Here is a 17,877-nt window from a genome sequence, read left to right as displayed (position 1 = left end):
AGCAGTAGATACGGCAGTTTTATTCTTTCTTTGATTCATTCATCTAACGAACATAATTTGGGTCCCCTCTCGGGGCCTGATGCTGTGCTAACTTCTGGGGAGCCCAGAGGGAGAGATGGGAGAAGCTTCTCCCTTGGAGAACAGTGTTTGAGCGCGTGAAATTGACCGCAGGGCAGCAAACTGCTGTCACCGACCCCGCTTTCTTCACCCCCTCTCAACACGGCCAGCGGTGCACACGGAAGGGAGAGGAGCGACCAGACATATAGTCACTGAGCAGATAAAGCCCAAGAAACAGAAGAACATGTGACAGGCTGTGTTATCTGCTCACGGTTTTCCTTCCTCACCGCCCTCCTCCTGGCTTCTCTCTGGCTAGTGTACTTTGCCTTCTCCCGTCCTGACACAGCTTGGCTGTGTGACTTGCTTTGAATAATGGAATGTATACAGCAGTGACAGGTGTTCTGTTTCCAAACAGAGGCTTTATGAAGCATTGATGGGTCTCCCATTAAGAAATGGTCTCCCATTCAGAAGTCTGACTCAGAGCCTGTAGCTCAAGAGGTAGGGCACCAGCCACATACACCGATGTTGGCGGGTTTGAACCTGGCCCAGGCCTGCCAAACAACAATGACAACTACAACAACAAAAAACAGCTGGGCATTGTGATGAGCATCTGTAGTCCCCGCTACTAGGGAGGCTGAGGCAAGACAATCGCTTAAGCCCAAGAGTTTGAGGTTGCTATGAGCTGTGATGCTATGGCACTCTACCGAGGGAGACATAGTAAGACTGTCTCAAAAAAAAAAAAGAAAAAAGAAATGGGTGTCCTCTCTTGCACACCTGCCCTGCACCGTCAGCAGGTGGCTCTTGCTCCTTTAGCCTGGGCCCTGGAGGAGAGACGTGGGAGCTACCTGAACCCAGCCTGTAGCTTCATGCAGAGCTTCCCCAGGGACCCACAGGCCTATGAGCAAGAAATAAAGATTTGCCATTGCAAGCCACTGACATTTTAGGGTTTTGTTATGTGGCATTATCATAACAATAGCTGACAGATACAAATGTACAATGCTCTGCTGGAAGGTCTAACTGAAATGTGTATCCTCCAGGAGGTGTTTCAAAACACCTCCCATGACATCCCTTTGCCTGGCCAGTAGAACCAGCCTCTCCTTTGCACTTCCTTGGTATTTTGTTTCTGTCTCTGTTACAGCCTAATGTTTACCACAGCCTGCCTTTTGTACACACTTTATTGTATACGTGCCTGTTTTTCTTCCTGGAATATAAGGTGTTTGGTGTTTTTATTTATTTTTTTATTTGTTGTTTTTGAGGGTAGGTACCTATCACAGTGTCTCCAGACTATCTGTCCCTGGCACGTAGAAGTTGCCAAAAATGTTCATTGAATGGATGAATGAGAAGGTCTTCAGGAAACGTAGGTGGGTGGGATGGAACTGAACAACAGCACATTATCCTAACCCTGAGGTTCAGCATCGTGTCCAAAGACAAGTGCAGAAATTGCACCTGACTTCTGGCTAGTGCAGAAAAGAATAAGCAGAAATGTAAACCAGGACACGTTATATAGGAGATAGCACGCTGTCACAGAATGAGACTGAGCCAGGAGTCCAGAGACCTACATTCTAGTTCTGATTTCGATACTGGCCAGCTGTGTTCCCTTGGGGAAGCCACTTAACCTCTCTGGTCCTCCTTCCTCCATATCAAAGGCAACAGAAGGACCTTTCATCTACAAAGTTGTCACAAAGATGTAGAAAATGTACACACATGACAGAAAAATATCAAGCCACACCCAAGGCCACATAAACCTAGAAGACCAGCTTGTTATTTTCTTTGCAGGAAAACAGCTCCCATTCCCTCTACCTCTTCAGAAACCAAAGGATGATGACTCGTTAAATGGCCAGACAAGGTCACATCAGGCCATCACAGGAACTGCTCACACACAGGGATGACTATTTTTGGTGACTTTCCACAGGTACCTGTTTTCCATCAAGAAAAAAACAAAAGCTGAACATTTTTAATGTTACATTACCAAGGACTATATTAAAATTGGGATCTATTTTTACTTATTTTAACTGCCAGGCAAGGTTTATGCCTCCTCTCGGTTTCCCCCCGGCTTAGTTTTCACCTTCCCACAGCTGAATTGTTTGCAGGTCTGTGTCCCAAAGCAACCTGGACGGTTGGGTCCTGATGGATTCCCAAGCTGTGCCCAAACCAGGAAGTATTTGGTAACTTTTAGAATGATTTTAATGAAGCAATTAGCATTTTAAGTGTTACAACTGAAAAGGGGGCTTAAATTTTCTGCAGAAATTGTGCGTATTCACCAATACCTGATTGATCGATGATGCCCATTAATCGAGGGATGTTTTGCGTCTCCCAGCTCATACTCAGTGCAGAACGCACATGTACAGCTGGCCTCTCTAAAACGTATTCCATTCTCCTTATTCTGCTGCCCTAAGAACGTCAGGCCCGAGGCGTCATTTTCTTTCTTGCTCCAGGCCTGGCTGACAAATCTGAGTCATGGAACATACAGGTAAGAGCCCAGACGCTGGAGTGTGACCACCACGCCCAGAACTCATCTCCGGTCTTACGACCCTGGGTACAATTTCTGACTTTAGTTTCCTGATCGATAAAACAGGGATTATAGCACCTCTCATGAAGAGTTCCAAAGTTTAGAAATAATTTATGAACATACCCAGCACCATCTCTCACAGGGTAGGTACTCACCCAAACCAAGTTACCCTTGCTGGTTATTAGTGTGCTGCGGAGCACGACATGCCCTCTGAAGATACTTTATAGACTTTTTTGCCCCGCAAGGAAAAGGCCCCACATTATTGTACTTTTATTCCTAGTTTCAGTTTCTCCGTCGGCTGCCCCACCGTTAGGCTACCAGTTGTCCATTCTAATGGCCGTCAGGAAGAAATGACAGCTGCCTCTTCAAGCTGTCAGGCTATTACCAACTAACTTTCTGCTTCAAATCTGCTTGGAATTATATGTCAAATGGAATAAATAATACGAAGAAGAGTCTAAAGACAACTTCCATGGGGCCGAGTGAGTGACATTTAGTACATGGGCTTTGTTACAGCTACTTTGGGGACAGTGTTTTCCCTCCGTATAAGTCTGTGCCTGTGTTTCCAAGGACTCAGTTTGTTAGCTGAGGAATATCCTGACAAGCAAAGTTCTGTCCTATTTCTTTACTAAAAACGAAAACAGTCTGGGAGACATATCTCTAAAAAATACAGTGTAGAGTCAGTACTTTCAAAAAAGGTATTGTCCTTAGACCTTCTATTATTCTGGAATGATTTTTCGTGGCTGTGTGTTTTCATTTTTTGAGGGTAGGTACCCATCACGGTGTCTCCAGACTATCTGTCCTGGGCATGTAGACAATGTCTGAAATGTTGAACAGATGAATGAGGAGGTCTTCAGGAGTATGGGGGGTGGGGGGAGCTGAACAGCAGCATGTTATTCTAACCCTGATGGGCAGCAGAAAGAGCACTGGTTAAGAACCCAGAGCTTCAGCTCTATTAAACGACTTCAAGAAAATGACTTACCCTCTCTGACTCTTAGTCCCCTAAACTAAACAAGTGGAAGGGCTTAACAAGCGCCTCATGTCAGGAAGCCCAGACTGCTACAGGACGTCACGGCAGAGGTCTGAACACAGACTCCACCGCAGGACGTCACCGCAGAGTATCTGGACACAGACTCTAATGCAAGACATCACCGCAGAGTGTCTGGACAGACTCCACCACAGGACGTCACCCCAGAGGTCTAGACACAGAGTCCACCACAGGATGTCACCGCAGAGTGTGTGGACACAGACCCCACCACAGGACATCGCCACAGAGTGTCTGGACACAGACTCAACTGCAGGGCATCACCTCAGAGTCTGGACACAGACCCCACAGCAGGACATCGCCACAGATGTCTGGACACAGACCCCACCACAGGACGTCACTGCAGAGTGTCTGGACACAGACTCCACCGCAGGGTGTCACCACAGAGTGTCTGGACACAGACCCCACCACAGGACATCGCCACAGAGTGTCTGGACACAGACTCCACCACAGGGAGTCACCGCAGAGTGTCTGGACACAGACTCCACTGCAGGGCGTCACCACAGAGGTCTGGACATAGAGTCCACCGCAGGTTGTCACTGCAGAGGTCTGGACGCAGACTCCACAGCAGGGCGTCACCACAGAGGTCTGGACATAGAGTCCACCGCAGGTTGTCACTGCAGAGGTCTGGACACAGACTCCACCGCAGGGCGTCACCACAGAGGTCTGGACATAGAGTCCACCGCAGGTTGTCACTGCAGAGGTCTGGACGCAGACTCCACAGCAGGGCGTCACTGCAGAGGTCTGGACGCAGACTCCACAGCAGGGCGTCACCACAGAGTGTCTGGACACAGACTCTACTGCAGGGCATCAGCGCAGAGTGTCCGGACACAGACTCTACTTTATGGCTTTGGCCTTCTTGGTTTGCTCTGACTTGAGTATGTCGGTCAATAGCCAAATTCTTAGCACCATTTTCTGGTCCCTTTACTATTTCTTTTTATAACGATTTTGTCCTTAATTTGGACTTATTTCAAGGAGAAAGATGTTAACTATTTAAAAGTGATGGGATGTTTTAATCTGGGCTGGAAAGTCTGTTCTTTGAGAATGGCTTAATTAACATTTCCAGGTGCATAACATTTTCATTTATTCATCTTTTTGTTTTTAAATGGTTTTTTAAGTTTTCCAGAGACGGCCATCTCATGTTCCTGATGGAGTATAAAAGAGAGAGAGCAGGTCTGCTGGGATCTGCATTCTTATTAGCTGTAAGATTCACATCAGGAGAAAGAAAAAGGAGCCGAAGCAGAATAGGTCCACAGTGCTAATAAAAAAAGAAACAGAACTTTAGTTCCGCACAAGGTAATATGGTCAATTGCCAAGGAAAAAGCAGACCATGACCTTGGTACAGGACAAATATTTTTCTTCCCTGAGCTCACCCTCCACCAGGGGAAACCCAGGCCTCCCCTTCAGTAATGGGTATGTGTGGGGCGTGCTTACCCACGTGCTAGGCAGGGCAGAGTTTGCTCATGTGAAGGGGGTCAGTGAGCTGCCGCGTCAGAATGACAGACGCTCAAACCCGTAGCTGGGTGCCTTTGGGAGTCGGGATGGCTGGCTTTGAGAAAGTGGGGCAGGAAGAAGGGAGCATGCCCAGCATGGTGCCCCGGGTGTGACGGGGCCCCAGACGCGGTTAGATTCAGTTAAATGAAAGAGCGCTCGGCCAGGATGGGGCGGTCTGGTCTCAAGCCCTGTGCTGTCAATAATCAGCAGCATATACTTGGACGAGGAATTTTCTAGTTTTGTTCTGTTTCCACATCTGCAGAATGGGTCTGCCAGTGGTATTTTGTGAGATCCTCGCATGACTGACGTGCTAGATGTGTATAAAAGGCCTTAATCTTAACGCACGTGTGATCTGCTGACCCTGGCTCCTGCCTCCTGCAGAGCTAGAACTATGATCGCTGCTGAGCCTGAACAGACAGGACATGCTGCTCTATCTGTGCAGAAAAAGTGGCTCCAACCCGGCTCTGCCCTGTCTTCAGCAGTTCTGTAAAGAGTTGGGGGAGGGTGAAAGACCTGTCAAGTGTCCTGTAGGCCTGAGAGTCGGGTTCCAGGACATCCTTTCCCTGAGTCACCCTCTCTGAGAATGGAAGCTCCTTGGGACCCTACTGTGGCCTGGTTGCTTTTCAAGCTCACAGTAGAAGAGAGCTTCGTGTGTGGGTGTCAGTCCTGAATGGCAATTTGTTGCGTCTTTACTACCCAGAAATTGAGCCAATTGTATTGTGTAGGAAGGACAGGAAATGTGTTCAGAGAGAGGGAGACTGTTTCTAAAGTCACGAGCCAAACGCGCGAGACTCTGATTATTTGCAAGCACTACCCAGTCAAAATGCCCTATTATGTCTTAGCTTTAATGCTTGACGCATTTTCCTATTGGGGGACTCAAGGGTTAAGACATCCCAACATGCCTCACTCCCAATTTATAAAATGGAAAATCTTCCATAAATCAAAAGTTACAAACAGACTTTGTAATGTCATAACTCTCGCGGAGGCTCTCGCCTTGATTGATTCCTGTACATACATTCCGGCTGATCACCATAATGGGCTCTAGTGGGACAGTTGGCACCGGATGGGAAGAAGAAAGGCAGGGAACTAAATAACAAATGGTCCTGGCTCCTCCTCATCCAGAGTGATTTCACTCCAATGTTCCATCACATCAACGGGGAAAGAGAGTCGTAGGGTTTAGGCAATCAATTACAGATATGTGCAAAGGCAGACACAATCATTTCACTGATTGTCACTGGTCTCGAGCAGTGACACCGAAAAGTGATCCGTCACTCGATTTTCTCTGACACCCTGAGAAAGATGGCAGACACTTGTAGACTAACAGGCCCCTGGATTGGTGCGCTTCTAAGATTGAAAAATCACTGTGTTTCAAACTTATCCAAACCTTTAAATACCTCTGTTGCTAAGATTTCATATCTTTCTGGAAAACATTTAGAAAGATCACCAATAGGCTAATGACATGGTCCCGGAGTAGAACGTGCTTTCCTATCTCTGCAACTGCCGGCGTCACCACATCCTGCAGGACGGCTGGAAGGAGACAGGCCCTTTCCTCCAACACGGGAGTCACTGCAGACACCACATGAGAACTGAGCCACCTGCTGGGGACGAGCCCTGCCTCTATCCCACTCACATTCCAGAGCCTTCAGCCCATCAGGGCTCTCAGTCTGGACTCAGTGCCCTCCCACTCGGTCTGATTTTCCTGAGCAACTTCAGCCCCAGCCAGGTGCGAGTCTCCTTTGCCTGCACCACAGTGACAGCAACCTTTCCGTGGGAGTCAGGCATGAAAAATTAAAACATACCTAGACTTCATCTTTCTTTTCATTTAAAATGAAAATAGTCTCATTAAGCCCCAGGGATTAAAAAGAAAAAAAGTATTTTTTTGCGCATGGATGAAAAAATGAAATAACAGGATGTCATTGGGAAAACCGACACTGCCTTGAACACCTAAAATATTAATACGTGGATATACTTGAGCAGTAGCAACCCAGAGGAACCTTTTTACTCTTCTGTCCTGAGGTTAGACTACAGACCCGTTTCTTCGAATCTGGGGGGCTACTCATGGGACAAGGGAGGGACGGTGGAGGTAGACGGCACTTCTCCCTCAGGCAGCCACCTCAGGGGAAGCCACATCCTGTTATCCCACTGCAGCCTGAACTCCTATTTCTGCTGGGTGCTTACTGCAGGGAGGTAAGAGTCAGTGGGGTCACCCTCCACTCCCAGAAAGAGACCCAGAAAGCCTCCTCGGAAAGGGACCCGGCCCATGTCTGCCATTCCTCTGGCACCTGCCGTCCTCTCTGGCCGCCGGGCATTACTCCTTCCATCAGCACATTTTCTCCTGGCATTGGAGGATCTGAGACGAAGCCGGCACAGTCCCAGACTTCTCCGTGTAAATCATCAAGAAATATGACGACCTTCTGCAGAAATGATGTTCTGCATTTCAAAGTTCACTCACTTCTAAACTAAATCAGAGGTGAAGTCTGCTGGGCTCTGAAACCCCTTGACCCTAAGCCCCCTTAAAACTTTTCCGCACATTGGCAACGGCCTTGTGAGCTGCCCTCGGCAGATACCTGGAAGTGAGTAAAAATCCCAGTGCTCCCATACCTGTGTACTTCTCCCAGAGCTTTGGCGCCACTGACTTCATTTTACCAGGAAGTAGCTGAGCACCCTAAAGACAGAGAAACAGAGATAGTGAGAGATTCAGTCCAGGGCACCCAGCACCCTCCACTGGGTTTCTAGACTCAGACTGCGCTAGTCCTGTCCCTGGAAGGAAGAGGCACAGTGAAAATGCTATTAGAAATGACAATAATCGTTGTGACCTCCGGAGCCCTTACTGAGGGCCAGGCCCTTCTCTCACATCTTTGTATCGGACACTCTTGATCCCCTTTGAACCCTTGCTGCTAAACTCGTGAAATCCTCAGAACCCCCCTCTTATACTGTGCAACTGCAGCCTCATGACTGGGGAAGGTTCTGGCACTCCCAGTGGTTTGATCTCAGAGTTGGCAAAGTTAGGTCAAAATCTGAGCATTGCCAAAGAATTCTGAGCAGCTTCAGAAAGCTCTGGGAGAAAATCTTTAACTGAGTACAGAACACTCATAAAATGCTATGGGCCTGGAAAATGATTTCATAAGTTATTCTGATGGCAAAAATGTATGAAACAGAATTGACTAATTCATAAATAACTTCAGAATCTCATCTATTATTTCTTACATCATAACTTACAAGGGAATAATTGTTTCTAATTCTGCTGAGTATTTTCTCATGCTTTTTTGCTCCCCTTGGTAAATCTTATTAGTTGGGTGATGAGTCCTAAGACATCGTTTCTTTCCTCGGTGATAGTGAGAACTAGTGAATATTAATAACAGTAATATGTGTTTAGCTTTACACAGCATCAATTTCACCAAAGGGACCTCTCTTTTTCCTTTTTCTTTTAATTTCTCATTTCAGGGAAAGTTGGCTAAAATTCCCCCAAAGAAGGGCTCACAGAAGAAAACAACACAAAGAAAACCCAGGGTCCTGTGATCTTATACAAATCTCAACTTACATTTTATTTACTATGTACATTACTGCAAACCAATATGAACCATAACTCCATTTAGATAATAATAATCAAATTATCCAACCTGGGATAGCATGTTTTATAGATTTTGATCTAAATTTAATATAAAAATGCACTAGTCCTTGTTTGGAAGAGTTTATTAAGGGTTAGCAAAGAAAAAGCTTTTTCAATAGTCTATAACTCTCTAATGGCCTTTTTCAAATAAAATGGGAAAGAATTTGAAAAGAAACCTATATCAGTGAGCTGCAATTGTAACATTACAGTACAGGTCTATAAATCTTGACATGCTCAGAAGATTGCCTAAACCAGCAATACAATCTGTCCAAACCTCATTGTCTCCACGACCAGCCAGCCTCATTTTAAGAAATGTATGTGGTCTTCAACCTAATTTTATCACCTTCATTTGTAAACTAGTCAATCAATCAAAGCATCCTGGGAGTCTAAATAGAAAAAAGGAGTGCATTTTCATGCATTCTGGGCGACAGAGTCAAAAATTAATCTCCACTTGATCAGACATTTCTTGCCCTCATCTCAATAGACCATCATTAAGGTCAGCAATGTATATTAAAAATAGAGTCACCGCAAACAGTTCACCAGCTGCAGCGTGCAGGCCGCCTGCCTTTTCCTCAGAAAGCGTCCTCCTCCGTGTGAGCCTGAATAGGTTCACCAGATTCATCTGGAAGCAAGAGGGCTGGAGATGAAGTGAGGAAGGAAAATGCCCGTGTCCCTGGGAAAACGGACATTACTTCCCAAACGCTCCAAGTGAGACTGTTACAGAGAGAGTGTTTCCTAAACACACATTCATAAGGCCCAGGCCCAGGTCTTCCCCTCCATGTGGGGGAGGGACGGTGCAGGTGTGAGGGTGGAGCCTGCCTGGAGCCAGGTGGGGCGTGGCCAGGATTTGCCCCTCCCCCAGCAACCTGTCCTTCAGGTCTGCTTTTTGAGCAGGTTCTGCTATTTTGGGTGAGGCCACCATGGTGGTGACAACACCAGGTGTGTCCCTGGATCTCTGAGTCCTTGGGGAAAAAAGGCTAGATCTCTCCCTCCATTGAAGGGAAGACGCTGGCTTATAGCAATTTCATTTCCAGGCCATTAACCTGGAAGCCGCCCTTGGTATCTCTCTTGTCACAGACACATTCAGAGCATCAGGAAATCTGCTTGGCTTTACCTTCAGGGTGTAGCAAGTGCCTGAACACTTCTCACTACAGGATGTAGCAAGTGCCTGCTCCTGTGACCACCAGTATCTCTCGCCTGCCTGCTAATAAACAGCACCTGTTAGGTCTTTCTGGGCCTACCTTACCTGCTAGTCTCAACACAGCATCCAAGAGGGATCCTTCCAGTCATAAATCAATCAGTCTACTATTTGCTCAAACCTTCAGCCGCATCCATGTCACTGCGAGTGACAGCCAATGTCCTCAAAACAGGCTACTTAAAATATCGTTACTCCACGATGCTCACTCTGGGCCTGAGATTTCCCTGGAATTACCTTGGTTTGTATCCCTCCACCCCTGATAAGGTTGCTGAGATTATTAATCATCAAACTACTTACTGAGCCAGGCAATGAGCTAAGTACCTTCTTTATGGCCTGCTACGCACCTCTCTATAAACAGGAGACATTTGGGGCTCATTGAAACTCATGACTTTCTGCAAGTGTAGACCTGGTAGGTGTGAGTGTCTGTCTGCATAGGCTGTAAGAGAACAGGTGGATGTAATAGCAGAAGGAACAGGCCCTCACGTCCACCAACATGGGGGCTGGAATGACCTCAGACAAGTCATTTAACCATCCTGAGCCTGGGCTTCCTCACTTCTAATCTGACAGTGGATGGCGGCATGAGGCGTAAATAAGCCCCACCGCGGTACCCGGCACAGTTCCTGGCACTCAGCACGGCCTCTCCCTTCCTTTCCCCCATGTGCTGGCCCTAAGCAAAGGGAGCGGAGTTTGTGTTCAGTAAGATTTCCTCAAACCTATTCACAAAGGGGCTTTACCTTGGGAGAATGAAAGGTCAGTTTATTTTAAAGGAATTAAAGACATTTGTACTTTAAAAGGGAGAAAGGGATGCTTCCCATTAAGGAATGGATCCTTCATCGGTGGGGACAGATGGTTTTCCAGGGCCCTGCAAATCCGTGCCACGTGGGCAGCTGCCCATGTCCTCAGGGTTCTACTCCGTGTCTGTGGTTCTGCCACCCTCCCCAGAGGGCAGACTCTCACCTAGCACCGCCATCTAGCCCTTGCCATGTCACTAAAACCCCAGAATAGCCCTTGAAGCTTCATCGACACCCATTCCACACACATCCAAAAAGCTTTGATGGAAGTCCAGAGACCGTCTCCAAAATCCCGCTCATTCACTCACTCATTGCTTCACTTTTTGTTGGGTACTCACCATGTGAGGACAGCTGCGTAGGCCTGGGACTGGCTGGCGAGTGAGATGCAGGCTCAGGCTCAGGCTCAGGAAGATGCCCGCCCCAAGCCGGGTCTCCCCGCGTGTGGCGCCGGCGCCTCTGCTGGTGCCAAGATGATTGAAGCAGCACAGGAACCCATGTCTTCATTTCAATAGCTACGAGTCCTCCACACTTACGATCGCTGGAATATTATTGTTGAGGGCTATGCAAACAAAAATGAGGTGACTCAAAGAACGAGAGTAAAAAAAGAACCCTGAGGTGACCACGAGTATGGCAGAGACTGTCTGAGAAGGGCTAGTGTGAACTGAGTGAGAGCCGCACACCCCGGACAGGACGTGGCCTGTGCTGGGCCGGCCTGTTCAGGGCAAACAAGCTCAGAGGGTGGCTGGGGAGGGCAGAGGGGCAGTCACTGTCCTCAGGGGCACAGCTGAGGGGGGAGAGAGGGCAAATGGAGATGGGAGGCCCAGGTAGACCATCTTCTCTAGAAGGCACCGTTGCTCTAGATTCTTCTGGGTAGAAATGAGACAAAAGGCCTGAGACAGTAAGGTCCAAGGTCAACAGGTGGCAAGGGACTGGAACCCAGGATGGCCACGTTCCTTGGTGCTGAGGACCAGTGTTCAGGTGTGTGGGTCAGCTTTCACCTTCACTTTCAACAAGTCACTTAGTTTTCATGGACCTGAAACACAAATGCTCACGGTACCTCCCTCCTCTGGCTCTTGTGAGCACTACAGGCGATGATGGGTCTCAGGGTCACACCGTTGGTGCTCAGTAAGCATCGGGGTTTCTCCCCTGCACACAGGTACTTACCTGTTTCACTGCATCCTGTCACCTCCAGAGGGAATTCTCTTGTTTGACGTGGGTACAGTGTGACGCCAAGGCACGTGAAAGGTAAATAGATATTTGTTGATTTGTTGAATGAGTGAGTGGATGGATGAATAATTCAGTGCCTACTGACATATAAAATTAATTGGACAATGCAAATATTCCCCTTTCCCTCGTAATAGTTGAGAAGATGGCCTAAAAGTAGAAAATAGATGTCTTTTAAACCCTATATATTGCAACAATCTGTGCAGATGATTTCAAAGGCTGTCAGTTTTCCTAAGAATCTAAAAACCCTCAAGCACAACATTATAGGAACAGTAAAAAGATTAGTGATTGCCATAGGTGCAGGAGATGCTGGGGTGGGGGGTAGGAACAGGAGGGATGTGTTGATGGATACAGGACATTATACATCTGTCAAAACCCACAGAGCTAGAAAATGCAAATAATGATCCTTAAAGTAAGTTAACACTAGTGTATTGATATGGGTTCATCGGTTGTAACGAATAGACCACAACAATAATAAAAGAAACTTGGGGAAGTGATAATTTTTCTATAAACCTAAAATTTATCTTAAAAAAAAAAAGTCATTAGAAAAATGCGAAACAAAACACACAAGCAAACAAACTGTGTAGGGCTGTGATTTCCAGGCAGAGGGCCCAGCACACCGACCTGCTGGGAGAGGATCCTAGGCGTGCCACGAACATTTTTAAAAATTACTAATTAAATTATTTTTGAAAGAAGTTCAAAGCACAGTAAGTATATTCTTTTTTTTAACTGTTTTTTTTTTGGATCAACATAATTTAAATGTGTAGCGGAAGCTTCACTATAGGTTCAAGTGTGCCGTGAGATAAGAAAGGTTAGAAAACACTGCTCTAGAGACCAAAAGACATTATAGTGGGAGACAGGAGTTGGAGTCCACTGAGGCCCAGAGAGGAATCCCAGGCAGGCTGGCTCAGAAAAGGAAGAGGGGCGTGGGGTCCTGCGTGGTCTATGACAGAAGCTCGTTCATGACCTAAGACATAACAAAAAGATGTGTGCACAGCCTCACAGCTCAGCCAAGAAGGTTGTGCTAAAAGTATTGAGGAAATTTCTCAAGGACAAGCCACTCTCATGTGAAAATTACGTTCACTGTTATGCCAAGGTCAGCAAGACCTGATGAGGGCACCCTTTCTGTGGGTGAAGGCAGAGATGGCCGACTCCTGTACCTCTAGCGTCCTGAGTCAGAGTGAGGCCCACCTCCTGGCACTGGAAAGCTCCAGCTTTTGGAATGGAGGCTCCCTGAAGGTAGAAAGTGGACCACCTTCCTTTCAGGTGTGTGTTAAGCCCTCACTTGGGTTGGATGACCATGCACCGTCAGGTAACCAGGACCGGTGCCCCACACCTACCAAGATGGCCTGTTTTCCGTCTCCTCCTACCAGAGATCCCACTTCTGTTTTGTTTTTTTTTTTTTTTGTAGAGACAGAATCTTACTTTATTGCCCTCTGTTGAGTGCTGTGTCATCACAGCTCACAGCAACCTCCAACTCCTGGGCTTAGGCGATTCTCTTTCCTCAGCCTCCCAAGTAGCTGGGACTACAGGCGCCTGCCACAATGCCCGGCTATTTATACACACTGAGGCCCCTAACTCTCTCCTGCTCCTACTCATTTATACACTGTATCCTTTAATTCTGGTTTTTCTTTTTTTTTTTTTTTTTTGTAGAGACAGAGTCTCACTTTATGGCCCTCGGTAGAGTGCCGTGGCCTCACACAGCTCACAGCAACCTCCAACTCCTGGGCTTAAGCGATTCTCTTGCCTCAGCCTCCCGAGTAGCTGGGACTACAGGCGCCCGCCACAACGTCTGGCTATTTTTTGGTTGCAGTTCAGCTGGGGCCGGGTTTGAACCTGCCACCCTCGGTATATGGGGCTGGCGCCTTACTGACTGAGCCACAGGCGCTGCCCCTGTTTTTCTTTTTAATTAAGGTATCCTACATACACTAAAATGCATACATCCTAATTGCATAGTCTGGTGAGTTTTTGTTTGTTTGTTTGTTTTGTTGCCGTTTTTGGCCGGGGCTGGGTTTGAACCCGCCACCTCCGGCATAGGGGGCCAGGGCCCCACTCCTTTGAGCCACAGGCGCCGCCCTAGTCTGGTAAGTTTTAACCACTGCATATACTTTTATGGGGCCCATGTTTCTGTGAAGATCTCTACCACCCCTGAACGTTCGTTCCCTGTGCCTCTGCCTGGATCAATCCCCCTTCAACTCCAGAAACAACCACTGTTCTGATTTTTCTCACCATATATTAGTTTTGCCTTCTCAACTTCACACGCCCACCAGGAAAACTTCTTATTCATCCTTCAAAACCCAGGCAGATATTACCAACAGAATTTATTACTTCCCTCTCTGGACTCCCTCAGCAATCTGAATATTTTTCTTTTTTTTTTTTTTGTAGAGACAGAGTCTCACTTTATGGCCCTCGGTAGAGTGCCGTGGCCTCACACAGCTCACAGCAACCTCCAACTCCTGGGCTTAAGAGATTCTCTTGCCTCAGCCTCCCGAGTAGCTGGGACTACAGGCGCCCGCCACAACGCCCGGCTATTTTTTGGTTGCAGTTTGGCCGGGGCCGGGTTTGAACCGCCACCCTCCGTATATGGGGCCGGCGCCTTACCGACTGAGCCACAGGCGCCGCCCCTGAATATTTTTCTTATGTATCGCTCTCCCTCATTAGACAATGCACTTGTGTGGAATCATTATCACCGAATCTTATTCATCTTTTATAACAAGTGCCTAAAATACAGCAGATATTCCGTAAATGTTCTATGAATGAATGATGAACAATATTTTCCAGAAGAACATCTTTCTTTTTCTTTGTCTTGTTTAAATCTTGAATTCACATAGTGCCTGTTTGCTGTTCTTGTTTTGTTTTTGCATTTATTATTATTATTATTTTTTTTTTACATGTACATGTGTTTATTTGGTACTTTTTTGTGTGTGTGCGTGTGCAGTTTTTGGCCGGGACTGGGTTTGAACCCACCACCTCTGGCATATGAGGCCGGCGCCCTACTCCATTGAGCCACAGGCGACACCCTATTTGGTACTTTTTTTTTTTTTTTAAGAGACAGAGTTTCACTCCGTCACCTTCCGTAGAGTGCTGTAGCATCACAGCTCACAGCAACCTCCAGCTCTTGGGCTTAGGCTATTCTCTTGCCTCAGCCTCCTAGTAGCTGAGACTACAGGCGCCCACCACAATGCCCAGCTATTTTTTGTTGCAGTTTGGCTGAAGCTGGGTTTGAACCCGCCACCTCCGGTATATGGGGCCCGCGCCCTACTCCTTTGGGCCAAAGGCACCGCCCTATTTGGTACCTTTTTTTAATTATAAAGGCAATACAGGCTCGCACGGCAGGGTGTAATCTGGCTCTCCCCAGACTAGTCACCATCAGTGGTTTCTTCATGTCCTCCCAGAGATGTCTGTGCATTTGCTTTTTTTTTTTTTTTTTTTTTGTAGAGACAGAGTCTCACTGTACCGCCCTCGGTATAGTGCCGTGGCGTCACACGGCTCACAGCAACCTCTAACTCTTGGGCTTACGCAATTCTCTTGCTTCAGCCTCCCGAGCAGCTGGGACTACAGGCGCCTGCCACAATGCCCGGCTATTTTTTTTGTTGTTGTTGCAGTTTGGCCGGGGCTGGGTTTGAACCCGCCACCCTCGGCATATGGGGCTGGCGCCCTACTCACTGAGCCACAGGTGCATTTGCTTTTTTATACTTTACATACCTTCTTGAAATTTGTAGATACTATGTAACAAAAATAATATTTAACACATAGTATCTACTATGTACAGTTAGGCTGAGCATTTTATATACACATATGAACTTATTTTTTTCTCACGCTAGTCCTAGGTACCATTATTAGTTGTTGATGTTTATTTTTTAGCATTATATTTCATTGTTATTTACTATTAAAGTTTATTATTTCACAGAGGAGGAACCTGAGACACAGATTAAGTAACTTGCTCCAAGTCACACGTCCTTGAAATTATTCTATATTTTCACATATATATCCATCTCATTCTTTTTAAAAACTACGTAGTATCCCATTGCACAGTTGGACCATGATTTATTTAACCAGCTCCTTCTCATGGACATTTAAATAATGTAATAATTGCCTTTGTGCATAAATTGTTGCTTTCTTTTTTTTTTTAATTAAATCATAGCTGCGTACATTAATGCAGTCATGGTGTACAATGTGCTGGTTATATATACAATTTGAAATATTTTCATCAAACTGGTTAAATTGTTGCTTTCTTGTGGGAATATATTCATCATAGCATGGAACTAGGTCAGAGTGCACCTATTTACATCTTGATAGTTACTGCTAAATTCCCATATGAAGAGGCCTCACTGGTTCACACACATGCACTTCATGGGAGAATGCCTGTTCCCCCACGCACACACTCTCTAATTCCAATATATTAAACTTTAAAAATTGTATCCCCACGATATGTATGGTATATCTTGGTGTTTTGATCTGTGTGAGGATAAGTATCTTTTCCCTCTGTTTATAGACCATTTAGAATTCCTTTCCTAGGCCATTCATGCTTTTATTTCTCTCCTTTTTTCTATTGGGTGATTAGCCTTCTTCTTTATTTGTAAATGCTCTTTATATGTTGAACTATTAGCCCTTTGTCATATACGATGCAAATATTTTTCCACACGTTACCACTGTTTGTGGTATTTTTTATAATACAAAGTTCTCCATCAATTTATCAATCTTTCTTTTAAGGCTTTTGAACTTGGCTCCATTTGAAAATTCTACTGTAAAATTCTACCCCCTTATTATCATCCTTGCCTTTTTAGCTAGAAGACTTCTGATGTTGACACCACATTACTTTTCGCAGTAAGTCTATGTTGTAACTAAAACCAGCAACCAAGGGAAATTAATCATTTGGAAACAAGGCCATGGGGCTTCAGTGGATGCTTTGTAAGATGGTAACTGTCTGCTGGACTTGATGCCAGTTCAGGGGGCGTTTCACATTGATAGATAATCCCTTTCCCTAGCAGATGGGGTCAGAGTGGAAACGTTTGTAGTATGGGACAAGTTAAGGGAGTACATAAATAACTGCTTTGATTCCCAGCTTCTTCTGAGTTACAACATGTGGGTGGTTTAAGCAGGTGCAGCCATGTTAATCTACTGGCTGGAAGTGATTGATATTCCCGATGTCGACTCCAGACAGCAAGCACAAGGAATAAAATCATTTCCTCAGCACACCGAGAGACCACCAGGATCCTCAGGAGGTCCTGCCCTCCAAAAGTATTTTATGGAACCGAACTCCAGACATTTCGATGTAGAGGACGGAGTCCTGGGCTTTCTGGAGGAGGCCAGTGCACACAGAAACATAAATATGGATGAGAACCTTCATTGTTCAACTCCACTTTCTGTAGTGCTCTGTTTGACCTACAAGTCAAAGGTGAACTTTCTGGGCACGTGTATTTGTTTTTGATTCAAAAGCGTCTCCTCTGGGATTTCTTTCTTATTGGTTCCAGGTGAGTCTTTGCGTCTGGTCAACTGTTCAGGATTTTTTAAATGCTCTCCCCCTCTCGGGAGATGGACGGTATATGAGAGAGAGGGGACCCTGGGATGTCAGCCACTCCCCACTCAGCTGGCCTCTGCACAGCGGGCCTTTGTTTTTTTCTTACTTCCCTTCCACAAGAGCTCAGTCATGAAAGAGAGAGACAGGAGACAGATGGATTTTTTTTTTTTTTTTTTAAGAGACAGCGTCTCACTTTGTCACCCTCGGTAGAGTGCTGTGGCATCATAGCTCACAGCAACGTCCAACTCCTGGGTTTAGGCAATTCTCTTGCCTCAACCTCCTGAGTAGCTGGGCCTACAGGCGCCTGCCACAATGCTCAGCTATTTTTTGTTGCAGTTTGGCCGGGGCCGGGTTTAAACTCACCCCCCGTGGTATATAGGTCTGGGGCCCTACTCACTGAGCCACAGGCATCACCCAAAAGATGGATTTTT

The sequence above is a fragment of the Nycticebus coucang genome, chromosome 22, assembly GCF_027406575.1.
Source record: "Nycticebus coucang isolate mNycCou1 chromosome 22, mNycCou1.pri, whole genome shotgun sequence".
NCBI classification, from domain to species: domain Eukaryota; kingdom Metazoa; phylum Chordata; class Mammalia; order Primates; family Lorisidae; genus Nycticebus; species Nycticebus coucang.
Note: the sequence above shows the minus strand (reverse complement) of the source record.